At 39.8% G+C, this 25,186-nt stretch overlaps 1 long non-coding RNA gene across 1 annotated transcript; it reads right to left on the bottom strand.

Annotated features, from left to right (window-relative positions):
- Window positions 1–2,388: 2,388 nt before the first annotated feature.
- Window positions 2,389–24,104, bottom strand: LOC145522789 (uncharacterized). Its single transcript, XR_014066169.1, has 6 exons — window positions 23,966–24,104; window positions 17,495–17,731; window positions 12,893–12,999; window positions 11,931–12,042; window positions 7,936–8,412; window positions 2,389–5,693 (listed from the first exon to the last, which is right to left on the bottom strand). It is a non-coding gene; the product is annotated as an uncharacterized LOC145522789 (long non-coding RNA).
- Between the last annotated feature and the right edge of the window lie 1,082 nt (window positions 24,105–25,186).

Genomic DNA, 25,186 nt, shown 5'->3' with positions numbered 1-25,186 from the left:
AGCACATTCTAGAAACATCAGCTTGGCCCAGGAGTATCTGAGAGAAAATTTATTCTTGCAGATTAAAAATCCTTACATGCCTTCAAAACATTTTTTTTCAGTATAACATTCTCAAGCTGCCCATGTCTTTACTTTTTTAATCTTCTGATATAACCTAGAACTTGGTGTGGAAACTATTTCCTCTCTTGATTTAATTTTGATTGTATTAATAACACACGGCAAGTGATATATCCTAACAATGGAAAATATATATACCTGTATATTTTTGTATTTTATTTTCCATAGGTACAGAATTTTACATTTAAAATTATGGCTATATAGGACTTCCCTGGCGGTCCATTGATCAAGATTTCACATTCCAGCGCAGGAGGTGCAGGATCCATCCCTGGTCAGGAAGCTAGGATCCCACATGCCTTGCAGCCAAAAAAGGAGTAAAACATAAAACAGAAACAATATCGTAACAAATTCAATAGAGACTTTAAAAATGGTGCACATGAAAAAAAATCTTTAAAGAAACAATTAAAAAATTAAAAAAAATAAAATTATGGCTATAAAAACTAGAGTCTGTCCTGAGAAAAATAATGAATTGCTATGAAAAAATGAAACCACAAAAATAGTCATTGGAGATTAGTAATAACTGAATAAGGATACTTCTCAAATCTTGAAATAACTTGATTTGCCGAAGCTGAAGAGAATTCAATAGTACAGACTGAAAGGAGAATACATTTTGATGTGAAAAGGGGAAACATCTTTTTTTGTGATGTCAATTAGCTAAAAAGCCAGCATTCTACATTTACAAAAATCTATTTTTTCAGTGATGCATTTGTTCTGCTGATACATTTTTAGCTCTATGAGACACACTTTCCTCCAGCTCTGGAACACGTGCACACATGAAAACTACAGGGGGCTACAAAGGTAGTGACAGTTTAGTGTGACTTCTTCTCTGGATGGAACCACATTCAAAGCATGAGGTGCTCATTATTTCACAAAAGCAGAGAAACCAGCCTTGCGATCCAGACAGGCAAAACTTGAACAGCTGTCTTACAAGAAGCCTCTCTTTTTTGTACATTTATAATATCAAGGGAACTGTGCCTAGCTCCACACACTTTGTCTTATATAACAGGCTTTGTATAAAATGATCAGACTCATTGGTAAACCCCAGAAGATCATCTGATTTCAGTTGTATGGCTCATCCTGAACGCCACTCTCTGGATACTCAGTCCATTTAGGTGTTATTTTAACTAGCTTGTCCTGTCTATTTATACACATGTTTTACACTCTTCTACTATTAAAACTAAACATGAAAGATGGTATTTAATATGAGTTTGTCCTCAATCTTGGAAGACGTAAAAATTGGATTTGAAGGGGGCAAAGGGAGAAAACTACAGGAATAAAGATGGACAAATGGTCCTCAAATCTGTTCCCTGGAGACTTTGGCTCAGATTGGTATGATTTAAAAACTTCTTTTGGAATAACAAACACTTCAAGTCCCTGAACCATTGCTCTATGTGCAAAGGAGGGATGGGAACCAAATGCCAAAATATGTGCCCCCCCCAAAGAAAGATTCCCAAATAACCGTATCCTTCAAAGTTTATTCTTCAGATTCAGACAATACATCATCAACCTCAGAAACAGGAGCTGAGCCAAGCAAGCTGCAATCTAATATGGAAATATGTCCTGGCCACGGCACTGTGTCATTCTTCTGAATGGGATCACCTGCACCCATCTCTCCTAGGAGAAAATTTCAAACAGAGTTAGCTTCTTAAACCTTCTAATTAAAATGAGAAATCCCCAGGCTTCCATGACTCAGCCTCAGAAAAAGATTATTAGGAATTTAATAGGGAAAATATAGCAGCTCAGACCATCTGTGACCCAGTGCTCTGTGAGAATTTAAAGAAAACTGGAGGGAGGCAGCGCACACTCCAATGCACGCTCGAGGAGTACTTTGTAGGAGCTGCAATAAATCAACATAGTTAGAGTACAGCCTTTTTCAGATTTAATTACTGTTACATAATTATTAGCAAAGCATTCTCCTCTGAAACTGTAAAACTCATTACATCAAAAATCCCCAAGCTCCTGATGGAATTTATGAACTAGTTACTTTCTTTCTAGCTCTGGGAAAATAGTGGAAGAGAGTCCAGATTTGTCTCCAGCTTTTCAGAGGCAGAGGAAGATTTTTTTCCCTGTTTTGTGTCATTTTAATAGGTTTCTGAATTAATTTTCTATGAATCGTCCTCTTAGACATCTATTGTATATTTTTACCTAAATACCTGTTTAAATGAGCTTCATTCAATGAGAAAGGGTACTGAGGAAGAAAAGTTCATAGTATATGGATAAGGAGCTGACCGACTTTCAAGAGTGAAGGATAAATAATTTTTAAGTATCTGATTTTTTTTTTTTGATGATTCATGAAAAGTCAGAAAAATCATAGCAAGTCATGGGACTTGTGTTGGAAAGTCCAATGTCAACATGGAAATGATCTGTAGGCAATTGTTCACTGGCTTTGGCTGGGCTTCTCTTCCCAATACCACGTACAGGGACATTGCACTAAGAGATTGAAATAGGCAGTGGTGGGGTATTCATAATACAAAATCGGCAAATGATACCATCTAGGCATATTCCCTGCAGAGTCTGCTGTTAAACACTGACTGTTACAGTACTGTTACTGTTCACCAATGACACAAGTGTAAATGCCGTCTCTATTGTCTACACTACTCTATCCTAGGATAAATTTCTCTCACTGAAACACTGTTTTGATCAAACATCAACAAAAATAGGTTTATTTAAAGTCTGACTTGGGTAGGATGTTTGTTCCCAGAAGCAGGAATACTGTAAGTGGGATTCCTTTGAAAGACAGGTAAATGCCCTCACCTGTGTCTAATTAACTTCTTATTCTAAAGCATTACTGAGCTTAAGATGGGGACATTCCTTCCAATGTGGGTCAGGCAGCCTCCCTGGATTCTCAGCTCCTTACCTGCAGAGAACTGCAGCTGCTAGAAAACAGTTTGCTCTTACTCCTACACTCAGAATAGCCAGCCAGATGTTTTCTGTTGTATTTGTAGGCTCTCCTGGGATTAGCTCTCATCAGAGTGAGAGGAAGATAAAGGCAGCTGAGGCTTAACCAGTCAGCTGCCTTGGACCTGCTCCCTCTGTTGCTACATTTCCGTTTCTGACTCTTCGCCAGCCCTGGGACAACCTTCGTTTCTCCCTGACGACCTCCTAATCCCTGCTTCCAGCAGGATCTCCCTCCATTCCTGCTACTCATAACTGACTTGTGGCCAATGCCAAATGACTCCCTGCCGTGAACATGTCCTATGGCCTTCCATGCTATTTCTTTCCTAATGGAAGAGATGGTGACTAACACTGCTTGAACATTGTTTTGTTTTAGAGTTCTGTTTTGATGTTCAGTGTGTACGTTGTACACTTCAGATCATCTATTGATTTTTTTCCTAGCAATCTGCTTTAACTGATAAGAGTTCTTACTGCTTATTTTTTTATAGTAGCCTGCTATTTCTTTTTAAATGTATAAAAATGATAGCTTTACAAATCTTTTGGAGAGTAACATACTACCAATTTTCTTTTGTTTTCAGCATTTCTTCTGTGATCTCTGGGTATAGTTCTGTGTGCTAAATATTGTGTCTCTTTCATGCTGGAGATTTTCTTGGATGTTTGGTGATTCTTTGTGGTCTGTTCATATTATAGATGAGGATCTAATTTAAACAATGTTATTAGGAAGAGTTATTTCCTCCACTCAATTGAAACGTCCTATCTCTCCCTGAATTTGGGTTCTGATTTGGAAAGCTTTGCTTCTGCTGGCTGGATAGAGGAAGAGGACGTGGTGGTGCAGGTCAAGCTTTCTTTTCAGGTCTATAGGTGGTTTTCTTGCAGGTTATGAAGACCATTTTCTTAGTGACCATGTGTTTATTAAAATGTTCCGTGCTTCTAGAGCCCCATACCAATCACTGGGTGTCTCCAGTCAGAATTCTGAAGTCAGAGAAGACTCCAAAATTTAATCCATAGCTAAATGCCAAATCCAGAAGCACTAAGTGATAGAACTGCCCTAACGTTTTTATTGCCACTTAATTCATTAACTAGCCAGTCTCTCTTGTCTTCCTTCTAGCCTCTGCTGCTTCTGGGTTTGGAATTATTAGAGTTTCTGTTGGGAAACTCACCTGGACACAGAAAATTCTTTTACTTGAAATGGCTGTAGGTTTTTCAATTGTGTTTTCCCTTTTTCTATTACATATTAGAGAAGACTTTCTCTGTTCTGATCTGTTGGTACTATACTGCCTAGCTTTTGAGCGCCCTGTGTACTTCATTCTTAAACTTCTTCCTGCAGTTAAGTGGAATTTGGGGAGAGAGTGGTCAAGTGAACTTGAAATCAGCCTTCTTGAACTAGAAGTCTCCCTCAGTTCTTTTTTAAAGTACTTATTTCTGGCTCAGTTTTAACTATATCTGTAACTTCACAAAATAGCATTTAACTGTAGCACCATCCACACTTGTGACTGGTGGTTTGCACACACATGTTTAATGAAATAACATTAATCAGATAAAATACTAGGGGTCTGTATTTTAATTAGGATACACAACTATGGACCTGCCCATCTGTTCCACATTTCCTGACTCATCATTGAGGAAAATGCTACTTTTCAATCTAAGCCTATCATGAGGTACAAGGCATATTAAGAACTACCCAATTCTTATCTCTTCTTTGTGTCTGAATATGGTTTAAATTACATCTATTAATTTCTTTAGTATTTTAGTAGGAAAATGTTATTAAAAAACCCACGAAAGCTTATGGTGCTAATAGTCTTTTTAAGAAATTTTTGTGCAATGAACATCACATGTTATTCTCTAGACAGTCATTGAGTCTATGGTTGAAAAATACTGAGCCTTTTGCTTAATGCCAGCATTTATCGTTTCTTTTTCTAAAACATCATTATTGTTGTGGGTCCAAAGCTAATTTTTCAAGGAAAGGAATGTGTTTTAAAGATAAAGAGAAGAAATGCTAATATTTTCCTACTATAAGTTGCTAATTTGCAGTAGAGTTGCATTAGACCAGAAAATTCTTAAATATATATTTGTGAATATCAGTTACAGTACCTGGAATTTTATATTATCATCACATGGTGAATTTGTTTCATTGCTATGACAATTAACCACTTAAGATTTATTCTGTCTTTGTAATTCTTTTCTATATTTTTTCAGATGGATGAAGTTGCTTGGTGTAAATCTAGAATTCAAACATCTGACTGAGAGAATAAATGCTGTGCTTTAAATTGGTCAGCATAGCAATGCGGAGAAATCCTAGAGGGTTACAGATGATATCAATCACTTGCTACACTCATGACTAATTTAATCTCCTTCTTACCATGTTCTCCCATCAGCCTAACACCACATGACCTGTCAAAGTCTCTGCCACAGTGTGACTGGGCCAGAGATGAAACAATTTGTTCAGCCAAACCCATTTGGCTAATATCCGATTTGGTTTTTACAATAACTCATCCTGGCTTGTTTGAAATGAATTTTATCATGGACTGTAAGAAAGTGTTTGATTAACAAGATACTGCTGCTGCTGCTGCTAAGTCGCTTCAGTCGTGTCCGACTCTGTGCGACCCCATAGGCAGCAGCCCACCAGGCTCCACCGTCCCTGGGATTCTCCAGGCAAAAATACTGGAGTGGGTTGCCATTTCCTTCTCCAGATACAGGTGACATGAATTCAGCACTTATTCTGGGTCAGAAAACAGCATTTTACAAGTATCACCTCATTTAATACTCACATCAATACTGTGAGGTAGGTGCTATTGTTGGGTTAAATGTCCAAGCAAGAAAACTGAGGGTCAGAGAGAGTAAGTCATCAGCCCAAGTCACACAAATGACATGCAAGGGATACAGGATTTACATCTACATGGGGTGAATCTACAGGCCATGTTCTTATAACCTTTTGCTTTAAAAAAAAAAGTTAGTTTTTGTTTATAATTGTAGGACTGTATATTAACTATCTGTATGTAAATATAATAAATGGCCCTAAAAAAAATGGATTATATCTGATTAACTGAAGGATTTGTATACTTAAGGGCTTCCCTGGTTGCTCGGTAGTAAAGAACCCATCTGCCAATGCAGGAGATGCAGTTTTGATCCCTGGGTTGGAAAGATCCCCTGGAGAAGGAAATGGCAACCCATTCCAGTACTCTTGCCTGAGAAATCCCATGGACAGAGGAGCCTGGTGGGCTACATTCCTTGGGGTCTCAAAAGTCAGACACAACTGTGACTGAGCATGCACACATGCAAGTATTGTTGTTGTTCAGTCGCTCAGTGGTGTCCCACTCTTTGCAACCCCATGGACTCCAGCACGCCAGGCTTCCCTGTCCATCACTAACTCCTGGAGCTTACTCAAACTCATGTTCATCGAGTCGGTGATGCCATCCAACCATCTCATCCTCTGTTATCCCCTTCTCCTCCTGCCTTCTATCTTTCCCAGCATCAGGATCTTTTCCAATGAGTTGGCTGTTTGCATCAGGTAGCCGAAGTATTGGAGCTTCAGCTTCAGCATCAGTCATTCCAGTGAATATTCAGGATTGATTTCCTTTAGGATGGACCACTTTGATCTCCTTGCGGTCCAAGGGACTCTCAAGAGTCTTCTCCAATACCACAGTTCAAAAGCATCAATTCTTCAGTGCTCAGCCTTCTTTATGGTCCAACTCTCACATCCATACATGACTACTGGAAAAACCATAGCTTTGACTAGATGGACCTTTGTTGGCAAAGTAATGTCTCTGCTTTTTAATATGCTATCTAGGTTTGTCATAGCTTGTCTTCCAAGGAGCAAGCATCTTTTAATTTCATGACTGCAGTCACCATCTGCAGTGACTTTGGAGCCCAAGAAAATAAAGTCTTTCACTGTTTCCATTGTTTCCCCATCAATTTGCCAGGAAGTGATGAGACTGGATGCCATAATCTTAGTTTTTTGAATGTTGAGTTTTAAGCCAGTATTTTCATTTTCCTCTGTCACCTTCATCAAGAGGCTCTTTAGTTCCTCTTCACTTTCTGCCATAAGGGTGGTATCATCTGCATATCTGAGATTATTGATTTCTCTTCCGGCAATCTTCATTCCGGCTTATGCTTCATCTGGGCTGGCATTTCACATGATGTACTTTACATATAAGTTAAATAAGCAGGGTGAGAATATATAGTCTTAACATAATCCTTTCCCAATTTGAAACCAGTCCATTGTTCCATATTCGATTCTAACTGTTGTTTCTTGACCTGCATACAGGTTTCTCAGGAGGCAGGTAAAGGTGGTGTGGTATTCCCATCTCTTGGAGAATTTTCCACAGTTTGTTGTGATCCACAGAATCAAAGGCTTTAGTGTAGTCAGTGAAGCAGAAGTAAATGTTTTTCTGTAATTCTTTTCCTTTTTCTATGATCCAGTGGATGTTGGCAATTTGATCTCTGGCTCCTCTGCCTTTTCAAAACCCAGCTTGAACATCTGAAAGTTCTTGGTTCACATACCATTGAAGCCTGACTTGTAGAATTCTAAACATTACTTTGGTAGTGCATGAAATGAGTGCAATTGTATGGTAGTTTGAACATTCTTTGGCATTGCCTTTCTTTGGGATTGGAATGAAAGCTGGCCATTTCCAGTCCTATGACCACTGATGAGTTTTCCAAATTTGCTGTCATATTGAGAGCAACACTTTAATGGCATCATCTGTTAGGATTTGAAATAGTTCAACTGGAATTCCATCACCTCCACTAGCTTTGTTCATAGTGATGCTTCCTAAGGCCCACTTGACTTTGGACTCCAGGATGTCTGGCTCTAGGTGAGTGATCATACCATTGTGGTTATCTGGGTCATTAAGATATCTTTCGTAGAATTCTTCTGTGTATTCTTGCCACCTCTTTTTATATCTGCTGCTTCTGTTAAGTCCATACCATTTCTGTCCTTTATTGCGCCCATCTTTGCATGGAATGTTCCACTGGTATCTCTAATTTTCTTGAAGAGATCTCTAGTCTTTCCCATTCTATTGTTTTTCTCTATTTCTTTGCACTGATCACTTAGGAAGGCTTTCTTATCTCTCTTTGCTATTCTTTGGAACACACAAGTATACCTAGATATTTTATTGAACTGATTGAGCCCATGTATGGACTTGAAAGAAAACAAAGCACATTTCTATTAAATTATCTGTTAGCCAAATATTTTCTTAGTTTATATTGACTTTTCCCTTTTATTAGTCTGAATTATTTTGACTTTTACTCAATGTTCATACCTTCTAATCTGATTTAAAGAATATCTTCCCTATCCCTTTAAACTCTCTGCTTGTCACTGACTTTCTGGATTTAATCCTACCTGCAAGGCTGAAGACTGCTCGCCTTTGCTGATTTGTTCCATCCCTGAGTCCAGAGGCAGACCTAAGTTTGTAGAACCTGAAGTTTATATGATGCGGGTGAGGGTGGGGAAGAGAATTTTTAACATAAAGAATGCAAAATAAAAAATACACACACACACACATACAATATTTTTAATAGTTAACTGGAGTGCATGCTAAGTTGCTTCACCATGTCTGACTCTGTGCGACCCTATGAACTGTAACTCGCCAGCCTCTTCTGTCCATGGGTTCTCCAGGCAAAAATACTGGAGTGGGTTGCCATGCCCTCTTCCATGGGATCTTCCCAACCCAGGGATCGAACCTGCATCTTTTATGTCTTCTCTATTGGCAGGTGGGTTCCTTATCACTAGTGTCACCTGGGAAGGTTGACAATGTAAAAATACCTTTCCCCTGACAATTTTTTTTGCTCCATATTCACTGACGAATCCTTCATATAACAACAATTTAGTAATACAATTTTTAATCGAGTAGTAAGCTAAGCCAGTCTTTCCTCTACCATAATTGATCATAATATCACTTTTGTTTAATGGTCCATTGTTTTTATCCAAATTGCATGTGTGCATGCTTACAAGTAAATTTAATTATTAGCAAGAAAGATGCACTTCACATATATTTAGATCAGGATTTTTTAACTTCACACTTGTTTTATTCAACATTTGAAAATAGCTTTACAAATGGCAGTAAAAATGATATTCTTTTTAGCTCTATCTATATTATTGCATCAAAAAAGGGGATTCATTTATACTTGAATATGCTGCCTTATCAGAAGCCTTCTTGATAGGAGAGAACTCCATTTGGCCAGATCTGGATGAGGCTGAAAGATCCACTTACGATTATACAGATCTGATAATTGGAAGGATTTCTCACTACCAGCTTCCAGCTTCTTATTTTCCCCCATTAGCACAATGCTAGGTGCTATAGAACACACTCTATTGTGACACAGGCTTCCCTGGTGGCTCAGTGGTCAAGAATCTACCTGCAATGCAGGAGATGTGTTCAATTTCTGGGTCAGGAAGCTCCCCTGGAAGAGGGCATGACAACCCACTTCAGTAGTCTTGCCTTCCATAGTATTGCTCAAAAAGTCCTGGTAAAATCTAAGCTTCATGGTTTTAGTAAAGTAATGGTAAAAGCTTGCTTTAAGGATGAGACAAGTACAACTTGTATATTTCTAACCATGTACCATAATATTATTTGTGCTTTATGATTTTAAGAATATTTTACAACTTTTAAGAATATATTTCCTTGAAAGTTTCACTATGAACCTAAATATTTAAAATCTTTTCAAATATTATAAACCTGTTTATCAATTTGAATAGACTCCAGACCATGGAAAGTACTATTCCTTTGTATAAGATTTGAGGAATCACTGACCAGTTTGGGAGAATTATTGTTGGAGCTGGGAAAACATTAGGAGAAAGAAAATCTGAATCATGGATTCCCTCTGTTCTCCTCAGTATTCTCCCTCTTGACTTTCTGGGATGTTTACTCCATCACCTGGCTATATTGTATTTATTCACTTTATGAACTTTAAGAATTCTATGTACAAGTAGACCTCCATATCTGAGGGTTTGGCATCTTGTGGGTTCAACCAACCGTGTATCAAAAATATTTGGGAAAAAATTCCAGAAAATTCCAAAAAGCGAAACTTGAATTTGTAGTGCACAGGCACCCATTTACATAGCATTTACATTGTACTAGGCATTAGACATGATCTAGAAACTATTTAAAATATATAAGAGGATGTGCATAAGCTGTATGCAAATACTACACCATTTTATCTAAGTGTGTTGAGCATCCATGGATTTTAGTATCTGCAGGGGTCCTATAGCCAATCACTTGTAGATACTGAGGGATGACTGTATATCTATGTAAAAGCATATGCTCTATAAAATCGTAAGTCTTGGTCATATTGTTGACCTCCACAGCACTCATAATATCACTCGTTACGGTGTCCGGCATACAGCAGGTACTCAATAAATGTTTAACTGGATCCATTTATGTTGTATGCAGAAAGTACTCTATGTGTTTACCAAGTGCTAATCCTGCCCTAGAAGGTTAGAATGATTAAGTTGTGTTTAGTATCAGTTGGAAATGCTAATTTCCTGGTTTCTGAATATCAAGCATCCAGGTCACCATGTGGACCCAGACATAGAGACAGTGAAAAAAGGCACCCCACCACATGAATAAAAGACAATATTTTGCGTGTATTATTTTCTCCAGGAGACCTCAGAAAAAAAAAAAAAAAACATCTTTTTAAATATCTTTTTATATGTTTAGAAAAAGCAGGCAGTGCCCCTTTAAGAAATCACTTATGTCAGAAGGTTGGTCAGAGGTCAGGCTATAAAACTACAAGATTAGTGCCAAGTACTCAAGAGTGCGCTTTCCCGGTTGGTTGTTAACGGAAGGAAAGACTCAGCTTCAAAGGGTGGAAAGCTAGGCAGGAAAATAATGAGGTGGAGGAAAATTACTCCCTTCTGATTGGAAAAGCATCATTAGCAGGGAGTCACACTGAGGAGCCTAGTGGGGCTCTGATCGCTCCCTTCCCATTTCTCCTGAGCAATGTGGGGCAGAACACCACGTGGACCTGAGAGCTGAACAAAATGCCAGGCCCACTGCCTCTTTTCGCAGAGAGATAGGGGCCCTGTGTTTGGATAGAGAGCACTGAAGAGCAAATACTAGAAAGAGACGATCAAAGCTGCAGGTTCTATCATCTACAGGGAATGCTGGCCTGATCACCCTCAAGCCTGGATGTTCAGGACAGCCTATTAGAATTTAAAACTGTGGGGCCTCAACTCCTTCTGTCCAAGTCTGGACACAGAAGGAGACAGAATCGGGGTTTAGGTTAAGATGGGACCAACGGCAAGAAGGAAATGGCAACCCACTCTGGTATTCTTGCTGGCAGAATTCCTTGGATAGAGGAGCCTGATGGGCTACAGTTCATGGGATCGCAGAGTCAGACATGATTAAGTGACTAACACACACGTTCCATTGTGTATATGTAGCACAACTTCCTTATCCATTCATCTGCCAATGGACATCTAGGTTGCTTCCATGTTCTAGGTATTGTAAACAGTGCTGCAATGAACACTGGGGTACATGTGTCTTTGGAACTGGTTTTTGAAAGACTTGAGTCTAAGTTAAACTCTGTCACTGCTAACTGAGTTTTGGTGCGTCACCTAACTTCTCTGCTTTTCCATATTCAAAACTAGCAATTACATCTATTTCCTGCAATGTCAAAAAGTTTGTTGTGATAATCCACGTAAAATAACACTTAAAGGTATTGTTCAGATGAAAGACATCACTGTTAGAACAAGCTTTGAAATAAGCTCTGGATAGAGTTTGGTTCCTGTTTCCCTAGCTGTTAACAGTTATCAATGCTGTGTTTATAATTTTCTGCACTGATCTTTATAGAATATTTCTTCTCTAGTTTCTCTACTTTTTCCTAGCTTAGGATCAAACCCCAGAAGTCTTCTACAGAGACATGCACCTTTACATTGGTTCGAGAATAGAAACCCTTTAGAAACCCTTTGGGATCGTTACCTCACATAACCGTGGTCTCCTTTCTGGAGAGACAATACAAATGAGAGCCAAAGTGTATTGCCTTTTTGCATTCTCAGCTCCTGTCTTCCACCACCTCCATCATCCACCCCTCCTGTAAATAACAGAAGCAAAAAGGTGCAATTGCCAAATATAAAGTTGAGAAATCTTTGTCGCTATTTTTTCCCCTGAATCATAGGTTTCCCTCATTTTAACTTTTAAAAGTGGCAGTAGAACAAATTTGGCAAGACTTGGAGAGTGAAATGGAGTGACTAAAGCAGAGACTTCACCATGATGGATGAAGAGATCCATTCCAGGATAAATTCTGGGAGAAAAGTGATTGATTTGTCTGATCTGTTCAACCAGCCTTCATGCTGGGAATGATGAAGGAAGAAAAACAGTTACCCACACAAAGTACTCTGAGGGGCTCTGTGGAGACCCAAGTTCCCAAGATAACGAAACACTAAAGGAAAATACAGGTGAGAGACATATTCCCTACTCTTTAGGCTGATTGTTCTCTTTTAGGCTTGAGACATGAAGTACAATTATGATGTTTATTTCTCATTGAGAATGATGCAAGTTGTGTATCTCATTCATTAGTGAACTTGAACTCCTTTTAATAGAGGCATGAACTCTAGTTATAAAACCCAGATGACATATCATTCTGGTAGGATCATGAAGAAGAAGGTTTAAATTCTGAACAATTATTTTATGTCAACTTTCTTTAATAAATCAAATAGGTGTGTGTGTGTGTGTGTGTTTCTCCTCCTTCTCCTTCATCCTCTAAGGAAAAACAGCTAAAAGAAGAAGAAAGCTGAGAAATAAGAAAAGCAGATGAGCCTTGTTTAGCATTGGAGATTGTGTGCTTTTGGTTTTTCTCCATCACTAAATCTCTTAGTAATAATAAGCCTATATATTTTAAAATATATTTGTTTAATATGATAAAGATAAGAAATAAATCAAACCTTTAATTCCATAGTTTGAAAGTCAAAGCTTCATTGCTTAGTTCAAGTGCCCCCTGATGAGACATGCTGGGCTCTTCTGTAAATGATTCAATGGAGTGACCAGAAACCTAAAATTGAAGCCATATGGAAACTTACTGTGCATATTAAATTGCATGTAGCAGTGTTAACAGCATCTTGATTTGTGGCTGCAAGTAATAAATGAATTATATTAATTTTGTAGCTGCAAGCTAATTTCTTCAGAATTACTTTTTAATAACCAAGCATCATGTTCACTGGTAAGATTTAAATACATTTAGGAACAAATTTGTAGACTTTTAAGTAATGCTAGATTATCATTTTGAAAGCTTAAGAGTTCATTTACTATTTCTCTTAATACCAAATTTTTAGAGAGAAAACAATTTTGCTCAAGTTGGATAAGTGGGTTGATAAAGAATCGCTGTGTAGTAACAGTCAGTAGCAGTCAGTCTCCTGGTTTGGCCAGGTGGGAACTAAGTTGCTGCAAGTGTTTTGTCCCCTGTTTTACAGGTGACTTGTCTTTATCATATTGCTTATCATTTTTCTCTCCTCTGCTGGATTGAAACTAATCATACTTTCATGTCAGTGCACAACTTTGACAGTTCTGGTTAGTTGTCTTATCTGAGGCTGTTTAGTTTGGTGTGGAGAGTGTGGGGTCTGGAGGCAGACTCCCTTGGATCCAATTCACCCCATTACTTCTCATCTGTGGGATCCTGGTTAGTTTTTGTGTTTCAGTTTCCTGAGGGATCTAATAACAGTATATGCCCCCTAGGTTGTTGGGAGGATTAAATGAGAAAACACAAGAGAAGTGCATACATGAGACCTGCCTCAAAGAAACATCATTAATTGAGCTACTGTAATTCTCTGGGGGAGAATGAGGTTCATGAGGAGACTGTGAGGCTGCCTATCAGAGAGACCTGGGTTGAATTCCAGGTCCATCATTCATTGCTTGGACAAATTGCTTCACTGCTCTGAACCTTAATTTTTGGCTGAAAAATGAGATTCTCATAATAAACTCATCTCCTTGCATTATTGGGAGGAATATATAAAATGAACTGTAAAGAAGTATAACATAGTGCTGGTCCTGTAGTAGTTTCAATAAACATTCATTAATATTCATTTGCCTTCTCTTCTGTGGGAAGTAACTTCATCTCTATTATTTGGAGTGGATGGTGGGGTCACAGCTAAGTCAGATGGCCTCATTCCCTGCTGTGTTCCTAGGCTCCATATCAAAGGGAACTTCTGACAATAGGGAATAGTGGTATGAAAAATCTATATTCACAAATAGCACAAAAAATGTTTATATACGACTTTAAAAATGTATTGTTTTGGCTACAGATTTTTCTTCCTAATTATATTTGGTATCAGATAGTATTACAGTTATCTGGCTTTCCCAGCATAACATAGACTAGCAATGAAAGGAGGAGATAGAAAAGAGAAATACTAGCTTGTACTTAAAAAAAAAGTACTATGAGTAATCTGCATGTGAGTAATTGGAATTCTATCATCTAAATGTTCAGCTACTTCACAAGTAATAATACGATTATTTATTGAGCACTCACTGTATGTCAGTCATGCTGAGTAATTTACATACAATATCTAATTAAATCTTCCCCTAAGTGCTACCAAGCAATTGTTATGGTTCTCACAATTGCAAATAAACATACTGAGGATTAGAGAGGTTTAAAAAAATACTCCTGTCACTTCCTAAACTGATTGTTCAGCTTAAGTGATAGAATGGTATAAGTTTTGGCCTCTCCTTGTTACCATAGGATTTCATGACACAGAACTTTACAACGAAGAACTTAAAAAAAAATTAGGAACCATGTTTTAATTTTTCCGCATGGTCCTTATTAATCCTATCCAGAAATCAGAGGCCTGTTTTGGTCCAGTTGCACTACGTGTCCTACAGCAGTTTTCAGAGGAATCTGGGATAATAACTCCAAATGCAAGCAGAGAACTTGTCCTGTGGCATATTTAGCACTGGAGGGGGCTGTGCTTAGAGAAACATTATCAATGCTCTTGTCTTACTCCTGTTTTCTTTTCAGAACCCACACTCTGGGTTTACGTCTATTCATGCCCCTAAGTCTAGAGCTGCAGCTCAGACACTTCTTCTGAGCTCCAGGCTTTTTTTTTTTTCTGCCATGCTGTGTGGCATGTGGGATCTTGGTTCCCTGACCAGGGATCGAACCCACATCCCCTGCATTGTAAGTGAGGAGTCTTAGCTACTGGACCACAAGGAAAGTTTCCTGAACTCCAGACTTAAAGAGCTGCCATTGAACCATCTAAACATAACTGAACCATGACTGTCCACAAGGCATTTAGTCTCAACAAGTCAGAAACTGAGAGCTTTCTTGTCCCAGCCTGCCTGATCCAAGTCACAGATGTGTAACTATTTTTCCTCAGTTTCCGGGTCCAGGAAATATGTACTATGATTTCTCTCTATTCATCTCCCTTTAGGTCTCTCCCTTCCTTTCTATCCCATCGTCGTCTTTTATTAGAACTATTTTCTGATTGGTTTCTGAGTTCCGGTTGCGCCTCTCACTTTGTAACCACAGCAATAAAATGTAAATTTGCTGATGTGTTCCTCTGTGTAAGATCCTTCAGCAGACTTCCCTGGCAGACCTGCAAGGCTTTCTGTGCTGTGGCCTTGGCTAATCTAGGCTCACCTCAGACCGATCCTTCCTTATTCCAGACACCCTCTTCAGACTGACTTGCAACCTGAAAGAGATTTGCACTTCCCCTCTCCAGGTGAACATTTCTGCCTGATACTCCCTTCTGTTAGACTCTTGGGGGGGGGGGGGTTCCCAATAAGTAACATCCGCTTCCCCTTCAAATCCAACTGCTTAATAAGATAAGAAATAAGGCAGATGGAAGCCAAAGATCAATTCTATAATTGAGAAAGTTAAGGTCAGAAAATGTTGCTCAGAGTGTGAGCTAAATGAGCTTGCTAACTCAACCCTAGAAAGGGACAGTCTGTTCCTAATAATCACAGAAGACCCTGGGCCTCTGCAGGCCCCCCAACAGTTCCTAACTGGGAACTCCAGGGAACACACAAGAACAGGCTGCCTGGAAAGAAGAAGGAGCTGAGCCAAGAGCATCCAATGTTCTTTTCCAATATCTTCCAATCAGATTAAGACAGTTCTTTTCCAGAGAGAGGGTTTAGGAGGTTAACGAGAGGCCAAGGATGCCATACCTCCATATGGATGGAAATGTAACAAGAGGAGAAGCATCACTACCTAACACCTTCTCACACTGGTCCACCTATGAAATAAATGTCTCTAACTCACTACAGCCCAGCTCAAGTGTCTCCTCTGAAAAAATTCATCCTGCTGCCTGCATAGCTCTGCCATGGAGGCAGAGTGGATTATGCCTCCATTTGTGTCCACTCTACTAAAGTTTTTCATTTACTAATTTATACTCGTCTAAATGTCTGTCTTCTGACTTGGACTCCTTGATCTGTTCTTGGAGAGTGGTGGAGTCTTTTTCATTTCTATGTTTTCCACATCAAATGCAGTATCTGAAAAATAGCAGTTGAGTAATAGATATTTGTTGAGTGAACATGTGCCCTTTTGGCCTTGATTAGTCAGGATCCAAGAGAGCAAGGACCACACCTAGCCTGCTCACCGCTGTGCTCACCCTTTTCATGGCCCCCTCTTAGCATCACATGGTGCCAGGTGGCACTGCTGAACAGGCTCTTAACTGGGTGAAGGACACATGGGCATCCTGACCACACCAGAAGCTCCATGAGATCAGGGAGCTTGTCCCGTCATGTGTCACTGTATCCTCACTGCCCAGAGCAATGAAGAACTCATCAGAGCAGGGACACAGTCAGTGATTATTGAATAAACAACCCATCTCATTGAATCCTTCATTTTTCTCCTCTTGTTAGTACAGAAAAAGGTGAAGGCCAACATCCACTATATTGTTTTTTGTTTGTTTTTTTAAAGTAGTTGGCCATAGGACCTAGTAAATGACATGATCCTCATGGAATTACTATATCCTAGTAAACAGTGCTGAAATGAAAATCCTCTTTAATAAGTAAACCCCACTTATATTTTTGAAATATTATACTTTTCTGAGCATTCACTGAATGCTTATGAGCCTTTCAGTTATCAAACTGTAATTGTGATTCAGTTTCCTTTTATATTCAGAATGTTTCCAACCATGCAAAGTTGTTTACTTGGCAAAATGGGGGACTGTGTTATGATGGTGTTATAATTACTAAATCATCATCTAATGCCAGAAGCATCAACAGTTAGGATAGAATCTTGAAAATGTTGTAAATGACACACCCTTGAAAGGTTCAAATATTAGAAGCAATTTTTCACAGACATTCCTTTAAGGAGCCAACAGCATTGATTTGCTGAATTAAAGAAAACCACTACAATATTGTAAAGTAATTCAGTTCAGTTCAGTCACTCAGTTGTGTCTGACTCTTTGCGACCCCATGAATTGCAGCACGCCAGGCCTCTCTGTCCATCACAAACTCCCAGAGTCTACCCAAACCCATGTCCATCGAGTCAGTGATGCCATCCAACCATCTCATCCTCTGTAGTCCCCTTCTCCTCCTGCCCCCAGTCCTACCCAGCATTAGGGTCTTTTCCAATGAGTCAACTCTTCGCATGAAGTGGCCAAAGTATTGGAGTTTCAGCTTCAACATCAGTCCTTCCAATGAACACCCAAGATTGATCTCCTTTAGGATGGATTGATTGGATCTCCTTGCAGTCCAAGGGACTCTCAAGACTCTTCTCCAACACCACAGTTCAAAAGCATCAATTCTGCGACGCTCAGCTTTCTTCACCATCCAACTCTCACATTAGCCTCCAATTAAAATAAATAAATCAATTTAAAAAAAGAAAATGAAACCTCTAGGAATTCATAAATACGCCTTTTTTAAAGGCATAGAGCTATTACAGAAGTGTTGCCCCAGTGTTTTGTAAGGAAGCCTGGCAATACTTCTATTCCTCTCTCCATTGGCATTGAGTCACATACTAATTGAAATCTATGTCTACAGAGTCCTGAATATACAACAGGGAAGGTGAGATTCTGGTACAGTTTCCTTTTTTTGACTACAATTCCAGTTTTCTGCTGGTGCTGGTCAGTCTACACTCCTGTCTAGATCCTCTTTGATATGACATGGGACCCCCTTGCATGGTTACTCAGTGGGAATCTACAAGTCTCCAGATGCAGTAAATACTAAAATTTTAAAAATTGGTTGGGGAGATAGCTGTTTTACTTTCCAAGTCCATGAGACAGTCTTGGAGAACATGCACAAAGACCAGTTTATCCATTATGTGCATGTGTGCTAAGCTGCTCAGTCATATCCAACTCTTTGCAACCCTATGGACTGTAGCCTGCCAGGCTCCTCTGTCCATGGGATTCTCCTGGCAAGAATACCGGAGTGGGTTGCCATTTCCTCCTGCAGGGGATCTTCCCAACCCGGGAATCGAACCTCCGTCTCCTGCATTGCACGTGGATTCTTTCCCCCCTGAGCCACCAGAAAAGCCCTATCCACTCGGATAAGCCCACAATCTTTTAAGATACTGCTATGAGGAAATCTGTATTTAATGCTCCTGTATGTAATGCAAGTCTGTATTTTATCACAAAAGAGGAGGGACAGTCTCAGGTCAGGATCCCTGTGGATGTCCTCTGTTATCTCGGGTTATGTCTTAAAACAAACACACAAAAAAATCCTTCATGACTAATTTTGCTTCCATTATATTTTGAGAAGAAATAAATACAGAATGTTCAGCAAGGGGGATTTAAGAGTACATGTATTTCAAAAGTGTACCAGGAAGAATGTCAAAATAGTTGGGTACCGTTGCTCTCTAATGACTTATCTCAGGGTCTTCTACATGTTTATATAACTTTTTGCCTAGAGTGCTGACAGCTCAAAAGTTGGAAAGAAAAACAACCTTTGTGTCTCAGCAGATCACACACCTGTGATATTCCTGACCAATGCTGGTGTCAAAGCTGAGACTCATGTTGGAACTGCACTTTCTTTCTTCTTTAACGCAAACACTAATGTTGTTGTTCAGTTGCTCTTTGTGACCCCATGGACTACAGCACTCCAGGCTTCCCTGTCCTCCACTATCTCCCAGAGTTTGCTCAAGTTAATATCCATAGTGTTGGTGCTGCTATTTAACCATTTCATCCTCAGCCACTCTCTTCTCCTTTTGTCCTCAATCTTTCTCAGCATCAGGGTCTTTTCCAATGAGACGGCACTTCGCATCAGGTGGCCAAAGTATTGGAGCTTCAGCATCAGTTCTGCCAATCAATATTCAGGGCTGATATCCTTTAGGATTGACTGGTTTGATCTCCTTGCTCTCCAGGGGACTCTCAAGAGTCTTCTCCAGCACCACAGTTCAAAAGCATCAATTCTTTCAATTCATCAGTTCAGTTCAGTCGCTCAGTCGTGTCCGACTCTTTGCGACCCCACGAATTGCAGCACGCCAGGCCTCCCGGTCCATCACCAACCCCCAGAGTCTACCCAAACCCATGTCCATCGAGTCAGTGATGTCATCCAACCATCTCATCTTCTGTCGTCCCCTTCTCCTCCTGCCCCCAATCCTACCCAGCATCAGGGTCTTTTCCAATGAGTCAACTCTTCGCATGGGGTGGCCAAAGTATTGGAGTTTCAGCTTCAACATCAGTCCTTCCAATAAACACCCAAGATTGATCTCCTTTAGGATGGATTGATTGGAACTCCTTGCAGTCCAAGGGACTCTCAAGAGTCTTCTCCAACACCACAGTTCAAAAGCATCAATTCTGCGGCGCTCAGCTTTCTTCACCGTCCAACTCTCACATCCATACATGACCACTGGAAAAACCATAGCCTTGACTAGATGGACTTTTGTTGGCAAAGTAATGTCTCTGCTTTTAAATATGCTATCTAGGTTGGCCATAACCTTCCTTCCAAGGAGTAAGCGTCTTTTAATTTCATGGCTGCAGTCACCATCAGCAGTGATTTTGGAGCCCCAAAAAATAAAGTCTGACACTGTTTCCACTGTTTCCCCATCTATTTCCCATGAAGTGATGGGACCAGATGCCATGATCTTAGTTTTCTGAACGTTGAGCTTTAAGCCAACTTTTTCACTCTCCTCTTTCACTTTCATCAAGAGGCTCTTTAGTTCTTCTTCACTTTCTGCCATAAGGGTGGTGTCATCTGCATATCTGAGGTTATTGATATTTCTCCCGGCAATCTTGATTCCAGCTTGTGTTTCTTCCAGCCCAGTGTTTCTCATGATGTACTCTGCATATAAGTTAAATGAGCAGGGTGACAATATAGAGCCTTGACGTACTCCTTTTCCTATTTGGAACCAGTCTGTTGTTCCATGTCTAGTTCTAACTGTTGCTTCCTGACCTGCATACAGGTTTCTCAAGAGACAGGTCAGATGGTCTGGTATTCCCATCTCTTTCAGAATTTTCCACAGTTTATTGTGATCCACACAGTCAAAGGCTTTGGCATAGTCAATAAAGCAGAAATAGATGTTTTTCTGGAACTCTCTTGCTTTTTTGATGATCCATCGGATATTGGCAGTTTGATCTCTGGTTCCTCTTGCCTTTTCTAACACCAGCTTGAACATCTGGAAGTTCATGGTTCATGTATTGTTGAAGCCTGGCTTGGAGAATTTTGAACATTACTTTGCTAGCGTGTGAGATGAGTGCAATTGTGCGGTAGTTTAGCATTCTTTGGCATTGCTTTCCTTTGGGATTGGAACTAAAACTGACCTTTTCCAGTCCTGTGGCCACTGCTGCATTTTCCAAATTTGCTGGCATATTGAATGCAGCACTTTCACAGCATCATCTTTCAGGATTTTAAATAGCTCAACTGGAATTCCATCACCTCCACTAGCTTTGTTCGTAGTGATGCTTTCTAAGGCCCACTTGACTTCACATTCCAGGATGTCTGGCTCTAGGTGAGTGATCACACCATCGTGATTATCTGGGTCGTGAAGATCTTTTTTGTACAGTTCTTCTGTGTATTCTTGCCACCTCTTCTTAATATCTCCTGCTTCTGTTGGGTCCATACCATTTCTATCCTTTATCGAGCCTATCTTTCCATGAAATATTCCTTTGGTATCTCTAATTTTCTTGAAGAGATCTCTAGTCTTTCCCAATCTGTTGTTTTCCTCTATTTCTTTGCATTGATCACTGAGGAAGGCTTTCTTATCTCTCCTTGCTATTCTTTGGAACTGTGCGTTCAGATGGGAATACCTTTCCTTTTCTCCTTTGCTTTTCCCTTCTCTTCTCTTCCCAGCTATCTGTAAGGCCTCCTCGGACAGCCATTTTGCTTTTTTGCATTTCCTTTCCATGGGGATGGTTTGATCCCTGTCTCCTGTACAATGTCACAAACCTCTGTCCATAGTTCATCAGGCACTTTGTCTATCAGATCTAGTCCCTTAAATCTATTTGTCACTTCCACTGTATACTCATAAGGGATTTGATCTAGGTCATACCTGAATGGACTAGGGGTTTTCCATACTTTCTTCAATTTGAGTCTGAATTTGGCAATAAGCAGTTCATGATCTTAGCCACAATCTGCTCCAGGTCTTGTTTTTGCTGACTGTATAGAGCTTCTCCATCTTTGGCTGCAAAGAATATAATCAACCTGATTTCGGTGTTGACCATCTGGTGATGTCCACGCGTAGAGTCTTCTCTTGTGTTGTTGGAAGAGGGTGTTTGCTATTACCAGTGCGTTCTCTCGGCAAAACTCTATTAGCCTTTGCCCTGCTTCATTCTGTACTCCAAGGCCAAATTTGCCTCTTACTCCAGGTGTTTCTTGACTTCTTACTTTTGCATTCCAGTCCCCTATAATGAAAAGGACATCTTTTTTGGGTGTTAGTTCTAGAAGGTCTTGTAGGTCTTCATAGAACCGTTCAACTTCAGCTTCTTCAGCATTACTGGTCGGGGCATAAACTTGGATTACTGTGATATTGAATGGTTTGCCTTTGAAACGAACAGAGATCATTCTATCGTTTTTGAGATTGCATCCAAGCACTGCCTTTCGGACTCTTTTGTTGACCATGATGGCTACTCCATTTCTTCTAAGGGATTCTTGCCCACAGTAGTAGATATAATGGTCATCTGAGTTAAATTCACCCATTCCAGTCCATCTTAGTTCGCTGATTCCTAGAATGTAGACGTTCACTCTTGCCATCTCCTGTTTGACCACTTCCAATTTGCCTTGATTCATGGACCTAACATTCCAGGTTCCTATGCAATATTGCTCTTTACAGCATCGGACTTTGCGTTTATCACCAGTCACAAATACAGCTGGGTATCGTTTTTGCTTTGGCTCCATCCCATCATTCTTTCTGGAGTTATTTTTCCACCGATCATCAATTCATCAATCAATCGCCAAACACTAATGGGCACCCAGAATTCTTCCTCTTCTTAGTTCTTTTCCATCGTCTGTATCCAACTATCTTTCTGAGAGTTGAAAAGACATTTCAGCTTTTCTTTCACTCATCTTTACCTAATATTTGATGTCATAAAATACATTGTACTCTATGCGTGAGAGCGCGTGTGTATATGAAACAAAGTTTCAGATGAACTAGTACTTACTTTTACTATATGCTAGGGACTCTATTTTTTATTTTATTAACAATATATTGATTAAGTTCACTATACTAAATTTGTATCACAATGTGCAACCTCAGTCAAACTTGTACTTAGAAAAATATTCATACTGTTCAAATTTAGCAGAAGTTAATATGTTTTGGGGGGCTTCCTGGTGGCTTACACGGTAAAGAATATGTCTGCAATGTGGAAGACCCGGGTTTGATCCCTGGGTCAGAAAGATCCCCTGGAGAAGGAAATGGGAAACCACTCCAGTATTTTTGCCTGGAGAAACCCATGGACAGAGGAGCCTGGTGGTCTATAGTCTGTGGGGTCACAAAGAGTCACAAACAAACCATACCAATGTCTCTGGTACTGGCATTCCAGGGACGTATGTGGACCAGGTGATGAAGTAGCAAAGGATTTAGTAAGCAGAGGTGAAACCTGAGAATTGGCGTTCCAAAGAATGATCTCCGGGTGATTTTGATGCTTAGAAAAACTTGCGAATCCTGACCTCCAAATCTAGGACTTGATTGGATTCTTGTAGGCAATTCTGATGAGTCCTTTAAACTTTTTCTTTTTTGGTTCCTACTTTATGCTCCAATGTAAATTCTCTGAACTTATTTGGGTCTTCCTCCCCTTCCTGATATTAAAAGATTCTTCAACATCTCTTCCTCAGAGTTCTCATTACAGTACTGCCTTTTTCAAACTTTGGAGAGAAACAAGATATAAAAATATGCTTATATCATATTTGTAATAGAAATAATAGCAGTTTCATCAGCTGCTTGTTTAATTTGAATCAGGAAGTAGGCTAAACACTTTTCATAAAGATCGCATTTTATCTTCACAACCCTATGACATATGTGTTATTCTCACTTTAAAGGTGAAAAATCTGAATCTTACATGGTTGCTCAGTGTCAGTTGTTGAATATGAAAGGTTTGTGCTATTTTGCCTTTGAACTGAGGTTATTCTGTAATAAAACTAGAGCTTATAGCACTAATTACAATCAGTGAATCAAGAACTTAATGAGTGCATGCCCCATAGATACACAAAGAGGATTAAAATATTGCCCCTGCTCACATAGAGTATACAATCTAGTCAAATCTCTAACTTAAATAGCAAGGCATGTTTACATGTATATGTATGGCTGAATCCCTTTGCTGTTCACCTAAGACTATCACAACATTGTTAACCAGTTATATCCCAATACAAAACAAAAAGTTTAAAAAAATAGCAATGTATGACCTAAATGAGATTTTGATTATAACATGATGTCCAGACAGTGATCATTTAGTTGACAACTATGTGATCCAAACAATAGAGCTGTGACTTCAGAGCAGCATGATATCACTACACACTAGAGGGAACTGGGAAGCTTCATGTAGGTGGCCTTGAAGGACACATGTGTTTGAAATGATAAAGAATAGAAATGAGGATGTCTAAACAGCTGGAGGATCAACATGCAGTAAACATGTTCAACCAAGGATGTATACCTGTAAGGGCTTCCCAGGTTGTGCTAGTGGTAAAGAACCTGCCTGCCAATGCAGGAGACGTAAAAGATGTGCGTTCGATCCCTGGGCCAGGAAGATCCCCTGGAGGAGGGCATGGCACCCCACTCCACTATTCTTGCCTGAGAATCCAATTGACAGAGGAGCCTGGCAGCTACAGTCCATGATGTCACAAAGAGTCGGATACAACTGAAGCAACTTAGCATGCAAGCATGTATGTCTGTAAAGTAGAGGCTGTCTAATCTTGCTCCTCAGATATATCTCAGGAGCTAGGGCAGGGATGGGGAGTGTCTTGGTTCTTGACTCTCCACACCTGTCTTTACCAAGGTCAGAAACATTTTCATGTGTATACTAGCTTCTAAGAAATCATCTGAAAATAAAGGGTACGGACGCTTTAAAAAAAAAAGTGGGTGAAAACCATTTATATAATGAAACAGGCTATCAGGTTGAAAAAGAGGACATGAGACCTTGCTGCTGCTGCTGCTAAGTCGCTTCAGTCGTGTCCGACTCTGTGCGACCCCATAGACGGCAACCTACCAGGCTCCCCCATCCCTGGGATTCTCCAGGCAAGAACATTGGAGTGAGTTGCCATTTCCTTCTCCAACGCAGGAAAGTGAAAAGTGAAAGTGAAGTCGCTCAGTCATGTCCGACTCTTAGCGATCCCATGGACTGCAGCCTACCAGGCTCCTCCATCCATGGGATTTTCCAGGCAAGAGTACTGGAGTGGGGTGCGATTGCCTTCTCTGCATGAGACCTTAGGTGCCCGACTAAGGGGCAAAAATCTGAGAACTGGCTTTGTCTATTTAACGTCTATGGACTCTGTGCCCATGGATGAGTGTGATATGACTTCGCTGATTCTGTTTCCAGTAAAATAAGAAACATAAGGATTATTATCTCATGATAAAGTTCCCAGGATTAAATAAGCTGAATACGTGAAACACGCTTTGTAAATTCTAAAGTCCTATATGAGGTCAGCAGTTGATTTAACTTTCAATATGGAGAATTTAGACAAATGAAAAATTTTTATCATTTATCAGATAGAAAATGAGAACTGTGAAAGATGTTACTCCAAGGGCTTTGAGTGTTAGAGTAGTTTGGGAACATTAAGCCGACCTTGGGAAATTGGCTGGAAGGAGGAAGGGTGGAGTAGGGGTGATTAGCTTGGCTGTGGTTTATTCGCTAAGTCATGTTCGACTCTTATGACCC

The sequence above is a fragment of the Giraffa tippelskirchi genome, chromosome 10 (assembly GCF_054371585.1).
Source record: "Giraffa tippelskirchi isolate mGirTip1 chromosome 10, T2T-mGirTip1v1.2.pri, whole genome shotgun sequence".
Classification (NCBI taxonomy): Eukaryota; Metazoa; Chordata; class Mammalia; order Artiodactyla; family Giraffidae; genus Giraffa; species Giraffa tippelskirchi.
The sequence above is the reverse complement of the archived record's forward strand: the minus strand, read 5'-3'. Positions and strand labels throughout refer to the sequence as shown.